The following is a 19,666-nucleotide window of genomic DNA, read 5'->3' as shown; positions in this document are numbered from 1 at the left end:
AAATGGAAATAGAAGGTTGGTGAATGGTCTGAGGCAAATAGTGCTTGCAAATGGACCCTTTGAAAAGTGGGGCATTGATGCTATGGGCCCTCTTTCTAAAACAAAAAAATGGTAAGCTCTACATTCTAGTGGTTGTACATTACCTGATTAGGTGGGTAGAGGCTCAAAGTTTGGCAAGGATAAATGGAAAAACAGTGAGTAGGTTTGTCTACACTAATATTTTTTGTAGATTTGGCATAGCTCTAGAGATTGTTTCTAATAATGGTCCAGGGGTTCAAGAAGGGTTTACTCACAGAAGTTTGCGAAGAGCTTCACATTCTACATTGTCATAGCACACCCTACCACCCACAGACAGATGGTTTGGTGGAGAAGGCCAATGGTGTCATTGCAGGCATCATTAGAAAGATGGTGCAAAAAAGACAAAGTTGTGGGATGACTTCTTGGATGGTGCCTTGTGAGCATATCGAACCACGTATAGGGAAGCAACAGAGTTCACGCCATTTCACTTGGTGTATGGTCAAGAGGATTTGCAGCCAATTGAGCTCAACATTCCAACAACATGGCTTCATAGCAGAGGTGTACAAGATAATCAAGAGGTATAGATGGATCGACTTCTTACACTAGTGGAGCTTGAGTGGAAAAGAGAAGCAGTCTATGAGTGCTACAAGAGGAAAGCTACACAAGTAAAGGAGAAGCTTGACAAGAAACTCAAGGACAAAGACATCAAGGAACGAGGTCTTGTGCTAAGGTATGACAATCGACTTGATAATTGTTTTGATGCCAAGTTTGAAACTAGATGGCAGGGGCCATACATAGTCAAAAAGTCTTTGAATTCAAGTTACTATCAGATTATGGACTTGAATGGTAAAGAGCACTCCAGGAAGGTAAACAGGTATTGTCTGAAGCCCTATTTGAGTCACCTTCTACCAAAGGATCTACCAAAGAACTGTCAAAGAGTGACTATCTCATGTAAGTTTTGTTGCATGAAGCATGAGTGTGACAAAAGGCCACACAATGGAAATAAGGGACCAGATATCATAGAGGACTCAAAAGCACTCTCTTTGAAAAAGATTCTTTATGATGGTACATGATTATACCATCATCGTGGGGGAGAGCTAATGATATCTATTTTTTGGCTCTCCGTAATTTCCATAGTGAGCTACCTCACCCTACCAAAATCACCTAAACATTGTGGCTATCCCTACCTTTTCATTGTACATAGGCGTGTGTGAGTTAAGAAACTTTTCCCATATCTCCTTAAATCTCTCACCTAGTTACTCATCGGGTTAGTTGAGCCAAAAAAATAAAAAAAATAAAAAAATTATGGTCCATTCATGTGTAAATATTTCATTGTATATAGGGCGTCTAAATATTCGGATTTTTCATAATTATTGTGGTATCTATTTAAATATTTCTACCTAGGTGTGCGTTATTTGCCTATGTATGCTATGTACATTGACTCACCATTACCAAATTTCTTTTACCATTTTGCATCCTCTTTATTCCATATAAAAATATCTTCACGTAAGCTTCTCTTATTCTTGGTGTGATTCCACTCCTAAGAAAAAACCTCAACAATACCTTTTACCATCAGTCATTACCTTTCACTAAATTCCTATTTCTTGCAGGTATTCTTTCTCACCTCTTGTAAATAAATATACATCAATAAAAACAAATGAGGACCCTCCTCATTCGATCCCCTATGTTTTCATATATTTATTATATATATATAGAACTCACACTATTCTAGATTCCATAAATTGTTTATATATACTAACCTGTTTTTTCCCATCATATCCACATATTATATTTATGTATAATCCACAACCATGCATATTTTCAAACCCCTAAGAATCAATTAGGTCATGCTCTAATCCAAGGAGGGGCTCACCTTTGGAGCCATATGAAAATTCAACAAAAGGGGGGCCATTGAAGATTTTTTTGTAAAGAAAAATAAGCATTTTGATGGGATTTTTTATGTACATCTCCACTCCAAATTTGAAGTGGTGATTAGAAGACAAAATGTGGAACAAGAGCTGAATAATCACCTAAAACATTTTCATAATTTTTGGAGCTACCACCGGTGAGGTATGATTTTTTTACTAGACCTAAGTCTGCCCACTTTTCTCACAAGTAGTCCATAGTCTTCTCTCACCTCTTTCCACACTTCTACACACACACACACACACACACACACACACACACACACACACACACACACACACACACACACACACACATACACACACACACACACACACACTCATTCCTCTCAATCTCTCACTCAAACGTGTACCTTCCATGGTTTCTCTCAACTTCTTCACCATTAACCTCCCCTCTTACTTCCATAGCTCTCATATGAGCTCTACATGTACATACATAATCTCTATGCCTCTCTCTATTACTTCCAAAGTACGATTCCATCTTACCCCTTCTCTATATACATAAATTCAGCATGTAAACCATGCTTAACCTCTGCAAATTGAAAGATCTCATCAACTGAATTGCCATTTTCATCGCGATAATCAACCTTGGCGGCGGTGGCATGAAGAAGAGAAGAAGAAGAAGAGGATCGATAGTCATTTTGAGATCCTACACAAGTAAGTCCAAAACTTCTTCAAGCTTCACCATCAAGGATTTCCTCACTTCATTCAACCATCTTACTTCAACCATGCATCTCATTCTACCCATTGTGAATATGTCATTAACTTTTTAGTGATTACTAACACTAACCACTAACATACTAACACAAATAGCCATTGACCTAACCATAAAAGACACCTCACCTCAAGACATGTGCAATATAACTCTCTCTCTCTCTCTCTCTCTCTCTCTCTCTCTTAAAGCTTTACTTTCACATTATCAACTATCAATAATGCTCTCTTTTGAGTCCACATCCATGATTGAAGCAGATAAAGAAGGCCCGCAATGTTTTGATATTCAGAAAAAATCATAATAGTTATCTTGTAAATTAGGATTTCTAATAATCTTAATGAAGGGTCTCCAACATATAAATAGGCCCCTCTCCTTCTTGTAAAACAATCCCCAATATCTCACATAGCACCCCAACACTCTATGCATGAGGAGAGACTTAGGCGTAGCAACCACTTTGTGAGCTTCACATTTGGTGTTAGAGAAGTTTTCAAGCTACACATTGCAAGTGAGAGAGTATGAGTTCAAAATCTCAAAACCACTATTGTATATGTTCCTCCATCATCAATAAATTGAGGTTTGGTGTATCAAAGGCGTGAATCAAGGTTCAAATCTTTGTCCTTTCACTTGTGCAATACGGTTTGGTGAATTCAAGGTGACTTGTATATTTTAAGTTTCTATTATTTGATCTTGTTTGAGAAAGTGTTTTAGTGTGTTTTTATTGCCAAATTTGTGTCCATTGTAGGAGGGTATTGTGGTGAGAGGTCTCCCATATCCTAAGACTGTGTGTGTGTGTGTGTGTTGGCAATGTTCAACATTCACTAAGCATTGAGCTAGTTTTGTACAAGCTCTATGATAGCATCAATAACAAACCGTTTCTATTTGCAAGTCACAAATAAGGTATTACACAAGATCCATTCCTCTCTCTCTTCCCTTTGCTCTAGCTCTCTTTGGTCCATTTTGTGTGTGTCTTGTGGTGAGCTTGCTTGTGTGTGTTTTGTGGTGCATCTTCTTCGTTGTTGCAAAATCTCTCTTGCGTCCTAGTTCGCATACCATAACTAGGTGGTGCCCCTATCTTGTTTGGGTTTGGATGTGGGTTTGCTGTTGTATTGTGCCTGTGGTTGCCCCAGCCCCAATTGAGCAGCACGGGAGCCTTGAGGGGTGTCTAGAGGTTGCCTCTCTTGTTACCTTCCCCAAACCGCCTCACTAAGAAGCCTCCTTGTGGGACTTCCAAAAGATGCCTCTCTCCGATAAGGAAAGAAGAAGAAGATCTACATGAAGGGCTCAAAAATCTACTACTCAATGACACATCTCCTTCCCAAAGGAGAACTGAAGTTTCATTGGTAGAGCCCCCACCAAAAGAACAAGAGAACAGTGAGTTTTCTGCCACCTCGGTGGAGATGGCTCCACGAAGACGGCGGAAAAAACGCTCTCCAACACCCCCTAAATGGAGAAGACCAGAAAAAACTAGAAAAGAAAAAGGCAAGAAAGAGGTCACCCTCTTCTCCATCTTCTTCATCCTCTTCCTCTTCTAAAGAGAGTGATGGTACATACAAGGAGGAGCAAGGGAAGAAAAAGGCACAAAAGAGTTCACCCTCTTCTCCATCCTCCTCATACTCTTCCTCTTTTGAAGAAAGTGATGGTGCTACTCTTGAACCACCTTAAAGAAGAGGCCATAAGAAATCCTATGATGCATGGAAGAGGTCGTCCAAGCTCAAAAAATTCAAAGAGGGAGGAAAGAACATATCTTCCCTGTTGAGATGTCGAGCTCTACATCTTGAGCTGGCATCCACTATGGGTCTTGGCCGCTTACGGCATTTACTCACTGGCGCGTTAGGTGACCGACACGGAGGATCTCTGCCAGTAATTCTACAGCTTGACTACACTTAAAGTGCCAGCCTAGTACGCTTCTAGCGAGTTCACACTTAGTGACCGCATGTACATATGTGCTACTTTTCAGTTTTAGCACTTAGTCATTTTGTACTCTCTTTTCTGTGAAAAGAAGAAGAAGCTTTCCATCTCTGTGTGGTGTGTGCTTGTCTTGTGTAGCTATCTTGCATCCTCATTCTTTACATGGTATCAGAGCCTGGTGCAGGCAAGAGAGGCTAAGAGAGCAAGAGCATCACAATCCCTTCGTTCGCAATCCACGACCAAATGCTGAAGGCGCCCGGTGCAGCGAAGAAAATTTTAGGGGTTTTTCGTACAAGTTTCTGAACAGGTCTCCAAAGTGCAGTACACAGAGATTTACTGTACAAGTACAGTGGTTGTATATACGCTTGATTGTGGACACTCGTTGAGTGTAGAAAGCGTTACAAGTACCACGATAGCAGGTTCAATAGATTTGCAGGTTTTTGCAGATTGCAACTATTTTGTCTTAGTGCTTCAAGATGTCTAACGGTTTCAGTCAAATTGTTACTGAGAAGCTTGAGAAAAATAACTACCTTGCATGGAAGTTCAGAATAACAAATTTCCTAAAAGGAAAAGGTTATTGGGACTATGTAGAAGGAGACAATGAAAAAGATCACAGATGGCATGATGGGCTATCTACAGGATGCTGAAACCCCCGCCATTGCATGGAAACACTTAGGCAGAGTGTTCGAGGTGAACACCAAGGCCAGGAAGCTTCAACTAAAGCCGGAGCTAATCAGGTTAAGAGAAACAACCTCTCCATCAATGATTATGCCTTGAAGATCAAGAGTATTATTGAGGCTCTTGGATCTATTAAAGTCTCAGTGGAAGACGATGACATTGTCCGTGCATGCTTGGATGGCCTAGGAGATGAGTATGTACATTTCAGGTCTTCCATGAATACAAGAGACGACATCCCCGTGTTCCAAGATTTGATTTCTATGCTTATTCTTGAGCAGAAGAACCTTGACACATCTTCTTCTCATGGCAGAAATAATTCTGAACAGGCCTTCTATTATAACTCCAACAGAGGTAGAGGTAGAGGTCGTGGTCGAGGCCCAAGTGGTTGCAGGGGCCAATTTCGAGAAGGTCAATCAAATCAAAACAATACAGGTGGCAGGGGAAACCAGTCTCAAGGCAGGGGGAGTCAAAGAGGTCGTGGTGCAGGATCAAGCAGGCAGCAACATACTGCAGATAGCAGAGAATGTTGGACTTGTGGTGAAAGAGGTCACATGTCACGTGACTGTCCAAAGGGAAAAGCAAGTGGAAAGAGAGAACAGGGCAACTATGCATCTACTAGCAGAGATGCAGATGACATAAAAAATGAGCGCATGTTTGTTATACAACATGTAATGAATACAATGACTGCAGAGAATTCCACCCAAGATGATGTTTAGTATGTGGATTCAGGTGCCTCTAATCACATGATGTCTTGTGGAGAGTGGTTTAGAGATATGCGCAAACCAGATGTGTCAGGCTATGTGCAGACAGGAGATGACACAGCTCACCCCATTGCTCATGTAGGGGACATACCTCTAAATACGAAGAGTGGAAAATCAAAGTACTTAGCAGATGTACTTCATGTCCCAAACATTACAAAGAATCTTGTTTCTGTTGGACAAATGGTTGAGCAGGGTTTGCAGGTTCGCTTCCCAACCCCGAAAATGACGAAGGCGCTACATCGACTCACTAGCTAAGGTCGTCGTTCACCAGCATCGCATCCACGACGCCCTCTTTAGTAAAATCCGTAGGTTGTCATCATTTTTTCTAGTTTTCAAACCAAATCTTGTAAAAAATCCGAATTTGTAAGTTATCACCTCTCTCTAGGTGATGGCCACAAAGGCCCACCTAGGAGTTTTCCTTTATAATATTGCCCAAGACAAAGCAAGGGTCAACCACCCAGGGCCCACCACCTTGCTTTGTCTCCCCTGATTAGAACCCCTAATCTAAAGCAACCAGCACCTATAAAAAGGCACCGAGAGGTCACTATCGGGGGGGGGGGGGGCAATTCCATCAGAGGTCAGCACTTGGTAGTATTTTGGTGGGAGGGATTGGTAACATTTGCATCACGAGAGGGGGGATTTAGTGTAGCATTTTTGGGAATTTGCACTATGAGAAGAATCTATGTCCACATCTCGACTCCACTGGTTGACACACACACACACTCATGTTAGCAAAGTCTCCACGTCGGTGAGTCATCTCTAGAGAACGCACTATTAGGCTCACTATCTCTCTCTATCTCTATCACCATGATTGCCACATCGCCAGAAATAAGGTTGCTGTAAATATTGTGAGAAATAGTTTTCCCTCACACCCCTAGGGTTTTCATCACCTACGTCAATCTCTCTCTCTCTCTCTCTCTCTCTCTCTCTCTTTCTCTTGGTGTGTATAGTTTGTGATACCTCCAATCGCTGTTGTCTGCATCCTAGCCTCTCGAAAGCTAGGTGGTGCCCCCTGTTCGCCTCACCGTGGCCGGCTCGGCGTGCATCGGCTCCTCGTGTTTTGAGGCCGTCGGGGTCCGTGTCATGCTTTGTGCCCATCATTTGGTACCCCCACTGAGGACGTTGTCGTGCTGTGACACGTACATAGTGGGAACGCATGCTACAAGATCTATCTTGTATTTTTTTAGATACATAATTATATTTTCTATAGTGTACATATGCATATTTAAGTATAATAATAAGCCTTCTATCTCATCCTATTATTTTTCTCAAGGGTAACCTATCCTTACTTTACCATCATAAAATACTATGGGAAAAGCATCAATAGCTCCGCCTCTTTAACTTGGGGCAAAAAACATTGATTCTTTATTTCTACTATTTCATTATCATCTCACACCCTAGCTAGATCCTATATCTAGGGTAAACTCCAATATATATATATTCTACGTATTTTTTATACTTTTCTTATATTTCTTTTTAAATAGCTACTAGGAGAGAATCAAATCCTAGTGGGACACTAGGTGGCATGATTTCAAAGATACACTTATTTTAATGCATTATTGCAAGCATGATTATAAAACTTTGTCAAGGAGCAATGTCATGCTTTCATATGGCATGAGGTGTCCTTTGGAATTAAATGAAAGTCTATGCTAAGGAGACCACATGAAGACTTTTGCTGCCATAAATGGACCCTATTTTGATGAATTTTTTACACAAGGTTCCAATCCTAATTGGAAAACGATTTTAAAATGAAAATCGTAGCTAATGAGCTGAAGTTTTTGTCCATATTTTTACTTTTTTATTTGGAGCCACGGTTGAGGAGATATGATCAAAATACTGGACCCCAGTCTGCCCACATCATGTAGGGGCAGCTCATTTCCAACTTTTTCAATTCCTGTTCACACTGGCTCCTCTCTTCTTGTGTAAACCCTTGGGGGTTCCCTTCACCTATAAAAGGGGACCTCTTCTTCCTTGAAAGGAACTCAGGCATTCAAGCCATTGATGAGAGGAATTCTTGAGGTAGTGAGTAGTAATGCCTAATTGTACTTAGCCATTAACATAAGCCCAAGCCTACACTTTCTCCTAGAGGGAGACTAGCCATTCTTGCAACAAGCTAACTTTGGAAGATCAACTCTAATCAAAGAAGGTCTTGCACTTGGTGTATCAATCAAAGTGGAATTATCCACTCTTCTTCTCTCTCCCATCAATAATGGTGCCGAAGGGTTTCAAGTAAGATGTGTTCTACATTGATGTTTTCTTGATTTCTTGTTGTATTCATTTTCATCTCTAATCCAACATATATATATATATATATATATGTATGTATCTAATCTCATCTCCTTAACCAAATCTATCTCTCTCATTCTTAGTAATTCATCCTCTCTAGGTTCTCTTGCTATAGGTACATCTCTCCCTGCAGTATCCTTATTGCCTACGGGCAAGAATAGGGCTTGGGAGGGAAACTTCTCGTCTCTTCACTTCTCTCATATCTACATTTCTCACATACTATCTTAGATGAATAACCCACATGATGATCATTTCTATCGCTTTCAATCTGTACGATCTATTAGAATTAACGTATGGATTAGCCGTAAAATACACTTTCAACAACGTATAGTGTTTCTCTTCGGCCCTGAAAGGCTCAATGAAATACTTCTATCACCGGATCCCATCATACTACCTCTCATAGACTATAATTTTTCTTTTGATGTAAGCGTAGTTATCTTGCTATGAACCAAGAGGATTTGTACACACAATTAATCCCAATCACTAGACAAAATATATATATTATGGTAAGCACAAAACTACAATTCCAAAGAACAATTCGTAGCCTATTTGGTCAGCCAAGATTGAATGCCATTAACTCATCCATTAACCCTTTCATATTACCCATGATACGATATGACCATAGCCTTGATGTTTTCATCTTCGTATTGTTTTGACATTCTCTTTTGCGTTCTTTCTTTGTGTGTGTGAGTGCAAGAGAGAAAGAGTGAGTCTTCTTTGATTGCACTTCTTTCCAAACCCTAGTCTTCATGGCATCTATGGTTTAACTCCTTCATATAGTTTTTGTTGAGTTCTCTCACAAACTCTCACAGCCATAAGCCCGGTGCTTTCCTGGCAAGACCGCAAATTTCTCGACAACGTCTTCTTGGAAACCTCTAGTTTACAATGCTGAAGATAGCACACACCATCAACCATGGACGAATGGATGAAAGAATTCTCCAACTGGAGAACGGAGGAGGAGGAGACTAAAGAGGCACTGACCGCCTTCATTGAAGTACTACTGCCAGGCTGTAGTGCCACCAGTATTCAAGAGGTAAGCTCCCCATCGCGTGTTGCTCCTTCTAAGCGTAAATTGAGAGCATCAGGTGGGAGGGCTATGAAGTGCCATCACTGCTGTGAACCAAAGCACACTGTCAATGAGTGCCAACAACGAAGGTAACGGAGGGACTGAAATCATCTACATCGACATTCACCGCGAGGAGGTCGTCCATATCAAGGGAGGAAAGAAAGCGGTAAGGCCCCTCTTCCCTAAGGAAACTGCAAGCAAAGGTATAACCTCTACTCCGAAGTGGCCAAAAGAGGTTGCTCGAGCCAAAGGTAAGGAAGGGCTAAGCCAGTTTGGAAACACATGACCCCAAAGGAAGAAGCATCTGGCCACGCGAGTGCTTCAAGTTCGGAAAGCCGGGTTGTACCCAATTTGCCAAAAAGAAGGTCATCCGAGTCTAAGCAGCGAAAGGTCGCCTATTGATTCGCACGGCGCATGCGAGTACTACCAGTGCATTTCGACAATCGTGAAGCAAAAGTGATAAGAAGGTTTCCATGCCCTAAGGAGGAGTGGTTCGGCTATTGCTCTCGCTATTTTGGAGGACGAATAGAGGGTCTCCCTCCTCTCCCCGTGCAACTCATCCTGAAGAAGCTCTCTACCACAGGTGAAACCCAGTGGAGATGAGTTACAGCTAAATGGAGTGGAGTTCATGCAACGCACCGACTACGATAATTACCTGCAGCAGCTGCTGCTAGCTAAAAGGCTAGGAGTAGTCAAACATGTCGCCATCACCCTGTACATGCTGAGCAATGAAGGAAAAGTGGAGCCTATGAAAGGCGACAACCTCCTGTGGATGTGCCGGCTCATCAAGACCGGCATGGTAAGAGTATAAGTAAGTGCTCCACCCTCTCTGCATGATGTAAAATGGACCAGCAACGTTCCCATTTAGATTTCTGCAATACATGCATGTGAATATTTATGTAGATAGGAAAATCTTTTACCAACAGAAGATCGTGTATCTGTTTGGTGTTGTGGTGCTAGGAGAAATCCTTAGCTCTCCAAACCCTATCATTCTCCCCATATTGGATTACCACCACTCCTTCAATGTCTCCATTTTTCTCCTATTTTAAATCTATCCACCCAACCCTGTAAACAGCCGCTATGAGCCGCTAATGTCATTAATATTATTTAAAAAAAAAGTTTGTAATTTCCTGAGTTACTACCATGGCAAGTGTCTCTTTTTCCACGTTCAGTGGAAATAAGGGAGAAGACATCACCACCGAATTTCTGGATGACTTTGACATTTCTTGTGTGGTTTCCAACGAGGATGATGACGCCTCACGGCGGCTACAAATTTTTCCTCTACTGATGAAAGTAGAGGTCAAGTCTTGGTATAATTCTTTGTCGTAAGCTACCAAAACTGCATGGCATGTACTACCTGCTGCCTTGTGAAGAGGTTTGGTGGAGGCACAACCTCAGAAAAGTTATTGCAACTGGTGATGGAATTAAAGCAGGGAGGTCTGCTAGAGTATGCCACTTACGAATCCAGGTTTGTGTATTTGTGAGAGTGATGGTTTGCCTCACTGGAGGAAGGTGAAGGAGCGCCTAATTTGCTGAAGAAGAACCGTTTCATTGTTGCTGGCTTGTGGTCGCCGCTTAAGGAGACGGTGAAGGGGAGGTTCCCTACAACGTATGAGTTGGCAGTGGAAGTAGCCCACCTTAAAGACAAGAAGCTGCACATGCAAGCAGGAGTCAACGATTCAGAGGAATTGAGCTCAGTCCGACTAACCCCAGTGACTGTAATAGCCGCTCACAGAGCCCAACCACAAGAGGCATCAAAAGAGCAGCAAGACCTACTGAGTCGCATCGCTACTCAACTCGAAAGTTTATCCGTGCATCTGGTGCAGCAAGGGCATGCACCTGTCAGAAATCCAGAGAAAGGGAGAGGACAACGAAGGCAAAACCAAGAGTGCCACTACTATAATTGCGGGGAAGATGGCCATGGCATGTATTACTGCCCACATCCAATTAGAAGGCAGAATTTCAATAGAGGAGGAAGACATAATCAGATCTCTCCACCAGTCCAAATCCTTCGACCACCTATACCACAACCACCACCACAACCTCTCATTCCATTGCTACCCCCATCACCTGCTGTAAACCAAGCGATGAGTGTTATTAGCTTGGAAGCTAAAGGGAAGGCAAAGGTAGAAGAACCAGTCCAAGAGAAGCACAAAGGGAAAGCAAAAGTAGAAGAAGTGGATGCCATGGGAGTGAAGCATGCCAGCACGAAGAAGCCTCTCAAAAATAAGATAAAATTAAAGGAAAAGGCGAGTGTAGAAAGCAAGCATCTAAGCCTTGATGGAAGATCGACATCATGGATTTTTCACTAGGTGAGTATGCTAAACCATATGACTTAGTCAGGATGTGCTGATGCAGGGTCCAAAGATAACTTGGTCCCAATTACTCCATCTTGCACTAAGAATGAGGAGACAATGGACGAAGATGGTAAGTACAAGAAGATCAAGACCAAGGATAGTTGGGGCTATTTCTGGGAGGGACCTTGATGACATCCTACCAACCATGGATGCCCACATCAAGGGGCAACGTATCTCAAATGTCTACATAGATAATGGCGCACAGATATGCATCATGAGTGAGAAAATGATGCACCATCTAGGCCTAAAGGTGAGTAGGCTGGCACCATGTCGATCCAAAATGCCAAATAACGTAAGAGTGAAATGCGTAGGCATTGTGAATGCGGTCAAAGTAAAGGCATTCAACATAGAAGTGGAAGTATACATTTTTGTCATGCCACACAAAGGGGAAGACTACCATATCATTCTTGGAAGACCCTGGCTCATGGCTATGGAGGCTAAGCAAGACTAGAGTACCGGAGTGATTCAGATGAAGGACGCTAAAGGGAAGTCCATATTCTACGACATGAGGACTGGGAAGTAGCACAACATGATCTTGGAAGCTTCGGAAGATGAGTCCACCAGTGACTATTTGTCCACCTTAGGAGAAGAGACGACAAAAATTGAAGAAAGTGACAGTAGCATCGAAGTGATGGGGGTCATCCTTAAGGACCCAAAAAGATCGACACAATTTGAAGCACCACCAACAAACCAAGAGGGACCATCAGGTACGCAATCCTTAGAGGATACAAGTAAGTTACATCTGATGCTCTCCAATGATTTAACCGGTGAAGAGAGGAAGGAATATGTCTCCATGCTAAGTAGCTTCACCACATTGTTCATTGATGGTTATAATAAGATCACAAGAATCACAGTAGTACAACACTGCATAAAACTCAAGGAAGGGAGTAAACTCGTAGTACAAAAGCTCAGAAGGCTTGGGGTAATCCAACAAGAGGCATTGCTCAAAGAGGTGAGGAATTTGCTAAAGACAGGTTTCATTTACTCCGTCGAAGACTAAGAATGGGTCTCACTAGTAGTAGTCACACCAAAGAAGAATGGCAAGTGGAGAGTCTGTGTAGACTATAAACCTCTCAATGTAGCCACAAAGAGAGATCATTTTCCCCTCCCATTCCAAGATGAAATTCTCAATGAAGTGGCAAGTCATGAGCGCTACACCATATGTGATGGCTACTCAGGCTACTTTCAAATTAGTATTGCAGAAGAAGACCAGAAAAAGACAACTTTCATAACACCCTGGGGATGCTTTGCTTAGAGAGTGATGCCTTTTGGCCTCACCAATGCTCTGGCCACATTCTAGCGCTATGTGACTTTTGTCTTCCAACCATACTTTGGAACGTCAATACAGGTCTTCATAGATGATTTTTGCATCTATAGTTCACACTCCCTCCATTTGAGCAAAGTCTATGATGGCCTGACCAGGCTGCAAACCTTGGGTGGCCAGCTCAATGTGGATAAGTGTCACATTGGTGAAAGCAAGGTCACTCTCCTTGGCCATGTAGTTTCAGAAAAAGGGATTGAGATTGACCCTAGCAAGATTCAAGCTTTGGTATCTTTGTCATCACCCACCATAGCTAAGGAGTTGGTCTCTTTCCTTCAGAAGGTAAGATACTTAAGCAGGTTTATTCACTTGCTATCTCAAGTGGTTATCCCTCTACAACAAGTCACCCAGAGAGATGTCTTCTCATCAAGGGAAGAAAATGAGCAACAGTTTACCGAGGTGAAGCAAAACCTAGCCACACTTCCCACCATTTCACCCCCCATATGGGACGAGCCATTTTATGTGAACCCCAGTGTAGGAAGTGATACACTTGGAGCCGTACTGATGCAAAAGGACCCCCAAACTTCTTTCATGCATCCTATCTACTTCTCTAGTCATGGCATGACCCCATCAGAAAAGGGATTCACCGCAGAAGAGCACATGGTGCTCACATTAATGTTTGCTACTACAAAGTTCCACTCTTATCTGCTGCTTAGACCCTTTGTCATTCTGACAATACCAGGGCTAGTCTAGCAGGTATTCTTACTCATCATCACTACAAGAAGAAGCTGAAGGTCAACACGGAAGGAAAAGAAGAGACTCCAAAAGTAGAAAGTCCTAAGCTAGAAAGAGATCACTCTCTTTTCTTTGATGGAGCATACAAGAGAAGTTAGAGAATAGTGGACCAGTCTGCAGCAGCTGGCATCATCATTTTCAATGAGCAACAGGAGAGGGTATTCTCCATCTGGCAGCTATTACACTCCCACTCCAACAATGAAGTAGAGTATGCAGCTTTGATTCTTGGATTAGAACAGTGTATTTTGCAAGGGATTCAACAACTAAATGTGTTTGGCGATGCTCTACTTTTTATAAAGCAGATAAATGGCACTTGGGTTTGTAAAAATCAAGTTTTACTTGGTCAACTATGCCAAGTTAAGAATCTTTTAAGGAAGTTTGAAGCAGTGCAGTTATTTCATGTCCCTAGGACAGAAAATCAGGAGGCAAATGCTCTAGCCAAGGAAAGAATACAAGACGTTCCCATAGGAGAAATTAAACTAAAACACCCCTCTTTTAAGGTAGTGATGCGATGCCTGATATCATCAGCGTCTTAGAAACAGGAGAATATCCTGAAGGGTACACTAAGGGCCAAAAATAGTGGCTGGTAAGGAAGGCTACAAGATACCGCCTTGTAAACAATCACTTGTATTGTAAAGGCAAGGATCAGATTCTCAGGCGAGTACCAACCTCCAGCGAGATCACGTAGGTAATATCAAGCTTCCATGATGGTGTCTGCGGCGGTCATTTTTCTTTAGATGTCACCAGTAGTAGGAAGATTCTATAGGCAGGATTCTCTTGGCCTAGTCTAAATAGGGATGTGCATCATTGGTGTAAAACGTGCAAGGCCTATCCAATGGCCAGTGATCACACACTAACCTATGAGCCACAGACTCCTATCATCTCATATGGTCCATTTGAAAAATGGGGAATAGATGCAATCGATCCTCTACCAAGGGTACAATCAGGTAAACTATGCATTCTAGTTGGTGTAGACTACATGACCCGATGGGCGGAAGCAGCAACCACCTCCTTCATTACAGCCCAAGAGGTAGCAAAGTTCATATTTGAGCACATCTGTTGCCGTTTTGGAACTCCTCTTGAGATAATATTTGATAGGGGACCAGGTTTCATAGCTGACCTGGTACGAGAACTGATGAAAAATTTAGGCATTACACGCCGACATTCCACACCATACTACCCGGAGTGCAATGGCCTAGTAGAAAAGGTAAGTGGAATGATCTATAAAATCATCACAAAGCAGGTGAATAACCACAGAGGTGACTGGGATAAACATCTAATGGCCGCTCTATGGGCCTACCAAACGACATTCCAAACATCATTAGGTTTCACCCCTTTCCATCTAGTTTATGAAAGGAGGCCATTCTACCCATTGAGGTACAGATAGCCAGCTTGGGAGTCATGGCTAGCCAATTACAACGCCCAATTGTCAATCTCCGCAACCACATCTTGGATCTTGAAAGGCTCCAACTAGATAGGTAAGATGCAATTAGACATTATGCAACGCAAGCAGAGCGACACTGGCTCACCTTCAATCAAGGGCTTAAGAAGAAAGGCCTGAAAAAAGGCATGTTAGTATTGAGATACGACAACAGATTTGACACAAGGAAGGACAAAAAATTTCAACCCAGATGGGAAGGACCATTCATTGTCAAAAGGTGCTACAACAACGGTAGTTATAAGTAAATGGAAGCAGATGGGAGAATTCACAAGACTAGAGTCAATGGATGGAGGCTAAAGATGTATTTCCTAAGGTTTGATCCAGAGTTCATGCCAGGTATCCTAGAAGAGGGAGAGCCCTCCAACTCGATCCGTGACTAAAGAATCAAAGGTAGGGCTAGAAGAATGAATGCCTCTAGCATGATGGGAGGGCTAATGATGGCAGGGGAGAGTGCATTACCAAGGAAAAAAAGATAAAAATATTTTTTTTAACATTCACCACCCCTCTATGCTTAACCAACGGAGGGCCGCCACCAATTTGGCCACACCTCTCTCCATTATCGCCAGAAGACAGAGGCCTCTCTCTCTCTCTCTCTCTCTCTCTCTCTCTCTCTCTCTCTCTCTCTCTCTCTCTCTCTCTCCTGCTCGTCTCCGCCAACTCTCTCTCTCTCTCTCTCTCTCTCACTTACCCTGCCTCTACATCGCCTGGCCCAATGGGTGCATAAAACAGGGTGCCACTGTCTATATTCCACCGGCGGGCCACCACGTTTTTGCAAAAATTCTATATCTCTCTCTCTTACCCCTCCTCGCTCCTCCATACCCCTGCCCAGCGGGTCGCCATCACACCCCCCTCCCTCTCTCCCCTCTTGTTTTCTTCCCATCGGTGGGCCATCTCTCTCTCTGTCTCTCTCTCTCTCTCACTATCTTTCCCTCCCTCAATTTTCTTAGACTCTCTCTCTGAGTAAGCGGCCCTGCCATACATGAAGTAGAATATCTCTCTCTTTCCCTCTCTTAAATCACCTCCACATACCATCTCTCTCTTTCCCCCCTCTCACTCACACGCTCTCTCTCTCTCTCTCTCTCTCTCTCTCTCTCTCTCTCTCTCTCTCTCTCTCCCCTCGCTGTAGGAACCTGCCATGCAGCATAATTATCTCTCTCTCTCACTCTCCACACACACACCCACACCCACACACCCGCCACCCTTGCCTAAATGGTTGACCTCACCCCCCCCCCCCCCCCCCCCCTCACACCCCCCCTCGTTTCCACGAGCGGGCCACCCAGGCCCTGTCATACCGCTATCTGTCTCGCTCACGCTCTTGTCATTCTCCGCAGGCTGCGCTGGCACGGAGCCCGCTCTCTCTCTCTCTCTCTCTCTCTCTCTCTCTCTCTCTCTCTCTCTCTCTCTCTCTCTCTCTCTCTCTCAATACACTGTTGGACGTGAGCGACTCACACACCCATGAAGTGCATGCAAACACTACCTAGATCAACATAATGTCAATCGAGGACACATATGACACGATAGGCACACGAAGGAAATCTCTTAAGCTTGTCAGGCTGAGACCATCCTACACATACAACACTCTGGAAGGCCAACTATATCACAATCAAGAACCTCACTGCTCTCAACTACACCACCTAACCACATACACACATACGGAAGGTAACTCACCTAATCATGCCAGATTCGTACGAAACTTAAGGAACACCATCCCCTCAGTAGGATACACCTGTCCCTAAGCTTCTACACTCAAAACCCTCACTCTAAACCCATCTGCAAAAAACGCATAGGATGACAGAGCAGAATTTTGAAAGTGCCCGAAACTGAAATTTATGAGTTATGCGTAGCTTATGTCGCCACGATTCTATAGACTACTAGCACGCAGAAAACAGACATCGTTTGATACACTTACGGCCACAAATAGCTCGTAGATGCGTCGGTGTGTGTGCTTCGTCTCGCGTGGAATGCTTGGCGTTGTCGCGTAGCTCTCCTCGAGCCTATAGCAATGGTGCAGTTGGATCTCCAATGTGTTGAGCGAGACAGGCATAGCGAGAGGATAAAGCTCACGCTCACTCTCTTTCTCTCTCACACACAATAGACGGCAACGCTAAGTTTTGATTATGATAAAAGTCTCCTTTTTTACAAAATGACCTAGGTACCTTATATAATAAGGCTACCTTAGGTTTAACCAAAAATGGGGTTGAAAGGGTCAAATGGCTTTGTATTTACAATCTGGAAGTGCCATTGCACCCCGGCTTCTGAAACTAGAATAACTACTCATTACAAATGGCGTTTATAGCCATAATCCGCAACATTTCATAACTCGCAAAAGATAAGACTTTGGTACGAAACTTGATTTATGTTGTGTTGTTGACCCAGCGGTCAACATTCCCCCCTTCCGTATTCATGTCATCCCCGACATGACCTGATTGTCGATGGCAATGTGGTCTTTGCTGTCGTTTTGTTGTTGTAGAGAAAGTAAAGACTATAGCCTTTGCAGTAGCTTGTCTTGTTCGTCCAATCCGATGTACATAGTCTTCACATGATTCAGGAAAATCATAATTGATGACGAACTTTATGTCTTTCACATCCATGCTCCGAGCTGCAACATCTGTTTCTGTCATTATAGGTCTACTGCCAGATCTAAATTCAAAAAGAAACCAATGTTGTTTAACTTGACTCTTATCAGCATGGATAGAGAAAGCTCCATCCATCATTTGCTCCAGCAAATCTGTGAATTTGGAGTATTTGTGATTCTCAGAAATAACTTCTACAATCTGTAGAATTGAGTGATTGGCTTTCTGATCTTGGGAGCCAATGATAACTTTGTAAGGATTTTGTAGAAATTGTATGGCTAAACCCATAACTTCTTTAGGCCAAGTTGAACTCCAATGCAAAGTCTGTCTGTCAGGCCAAATCCAGGACTTAATTATTCTAATTTGAGGTTCAAAACCCTGCCGAACATTCGATGCGCATCATCAAGGACAAGCTTTTGAGATCCTCTGATTACCCTTATGTCTGCTCTTTGTCATTGGGGACTTCTTTGTTCCTGTGCAATCATGTTGTTAGTGTTGTCTGCATCTCTGTCATTGTAGGCCATTCTTCGACTCGCCATTGAGGAGACGTATGCTATGATCTGAAATTGGTGCTCCAATTCATTTGTCAATTGATTTGAGTAGCATTTCCTTATTGTTGATGTAGAAGGAATATGTACAAGAGGATGGTGATAGGTGTCCTTAGATTAGGGTCTAAAACCTGGATGACCAAAGGGAAAAAACCCGGTGGGAAAAAAATGCCTTTGGTATACGCTCTTATTGGAGTTGAGCAGTTGAACGTGAAGTACATGTTCATGAAAGGTGAGTGATTGGGCGAAACACGAAAAGAGTGCCTGATGCAAGTGCCAATTATGGGACACTCTATATGCATATGAGAAATTTGTCAACAAAAGCATGCAATGTGAAAGAAGGAGATGATGGGTGTTTCGAGGAATAAATGTAGCACATGTGACATCAAAAGATGTAGAAGTTTCTCCACTCGTATCTCACTGTGCTCAGTATGTGAGTGTCTTTTGGACCTTCTCCTTCACTTCACCAGACTTAAGTACTTAGACTTTGACTCTTTTGCTCACCTATACCAGCATGAGCGACACAACGTAAATATGCTCAACTCTTCCAGCTTGAGCAGTACCTAGAATAGCTAAGACGCTTAAACCACAGAGAATATTACTTGAATCTTTGGGACTAACACCTCACTCATTTTGTGGCTTAGCTACTCGACTCTGACTTTTATGTTTGTCGGTTGCATGTTGACACTGCTTTTGACAAGTTCTTCGGCTGTTGTAGTGGCTGCTGAGACATACTTTGTGAAGTTTCATCGTTTTTTTGTACCTTCTTCTCTTTGTAGTGCTCCAGCCTCTCGTCAGTCTTTTCTTCATGTGGATTATGGATTTAAATTTTTTTTTTCTTAATAATAAACAAAGAAAATCTTGAAAAAAACTTAACAAAAGAAAAATCATTCAAATAGAAATCTAAATGCTATGTACACTATACACATGTCCCTAGGGGCTCATATATGGATTTTGTCCCCATACTCCTTTGTAACACTACTATGAGGGCATATACTCTAAATTTCGTCAAAAAATTATCACAATAAAACGCCAAAAATTCAATGCATCTCACAAAACATTGCCCTCTAATAGTCATAATGTTAGGTCCGCATTCAAAATGCCTCCCCCCTTCCTATTTGGAGTCATCCTTTACGACAGGGTATCTCAAAGGGTATGTGTTGTGTTTGGGCAATTAAAAGTTGTGCCTATGCAGGCCTTGTAATGTAGCCCTATTATGCATACACAGTCAATGCATGGAAAAGATTTATGTTGTGCAAGATGTGGGTATAAGCAATTTGCTTATTGGCATTTGTTGGCAAGGCTTCCTATTCTAAGAAATGTAATGGTCTTTGAAG

The sequence above is a fragment of the Adiantum capillus-veneris genome, chromosome 19, assembly GCF_014529385.1.
Source record: "Adiantum capillus-veneris isolate H3 chromosome 19, ASM1452938v2, whole genome shotgun sequence".
NCBI lineage: Eukaryota > Viridiplantae > Streptophyta > Polypodiopsida > Polypodiales > Pteridaceae > Adiantum > Adiantum capillus-veneris.
This window is presented reverse-complemented; position numbering follows the sequence as displayed.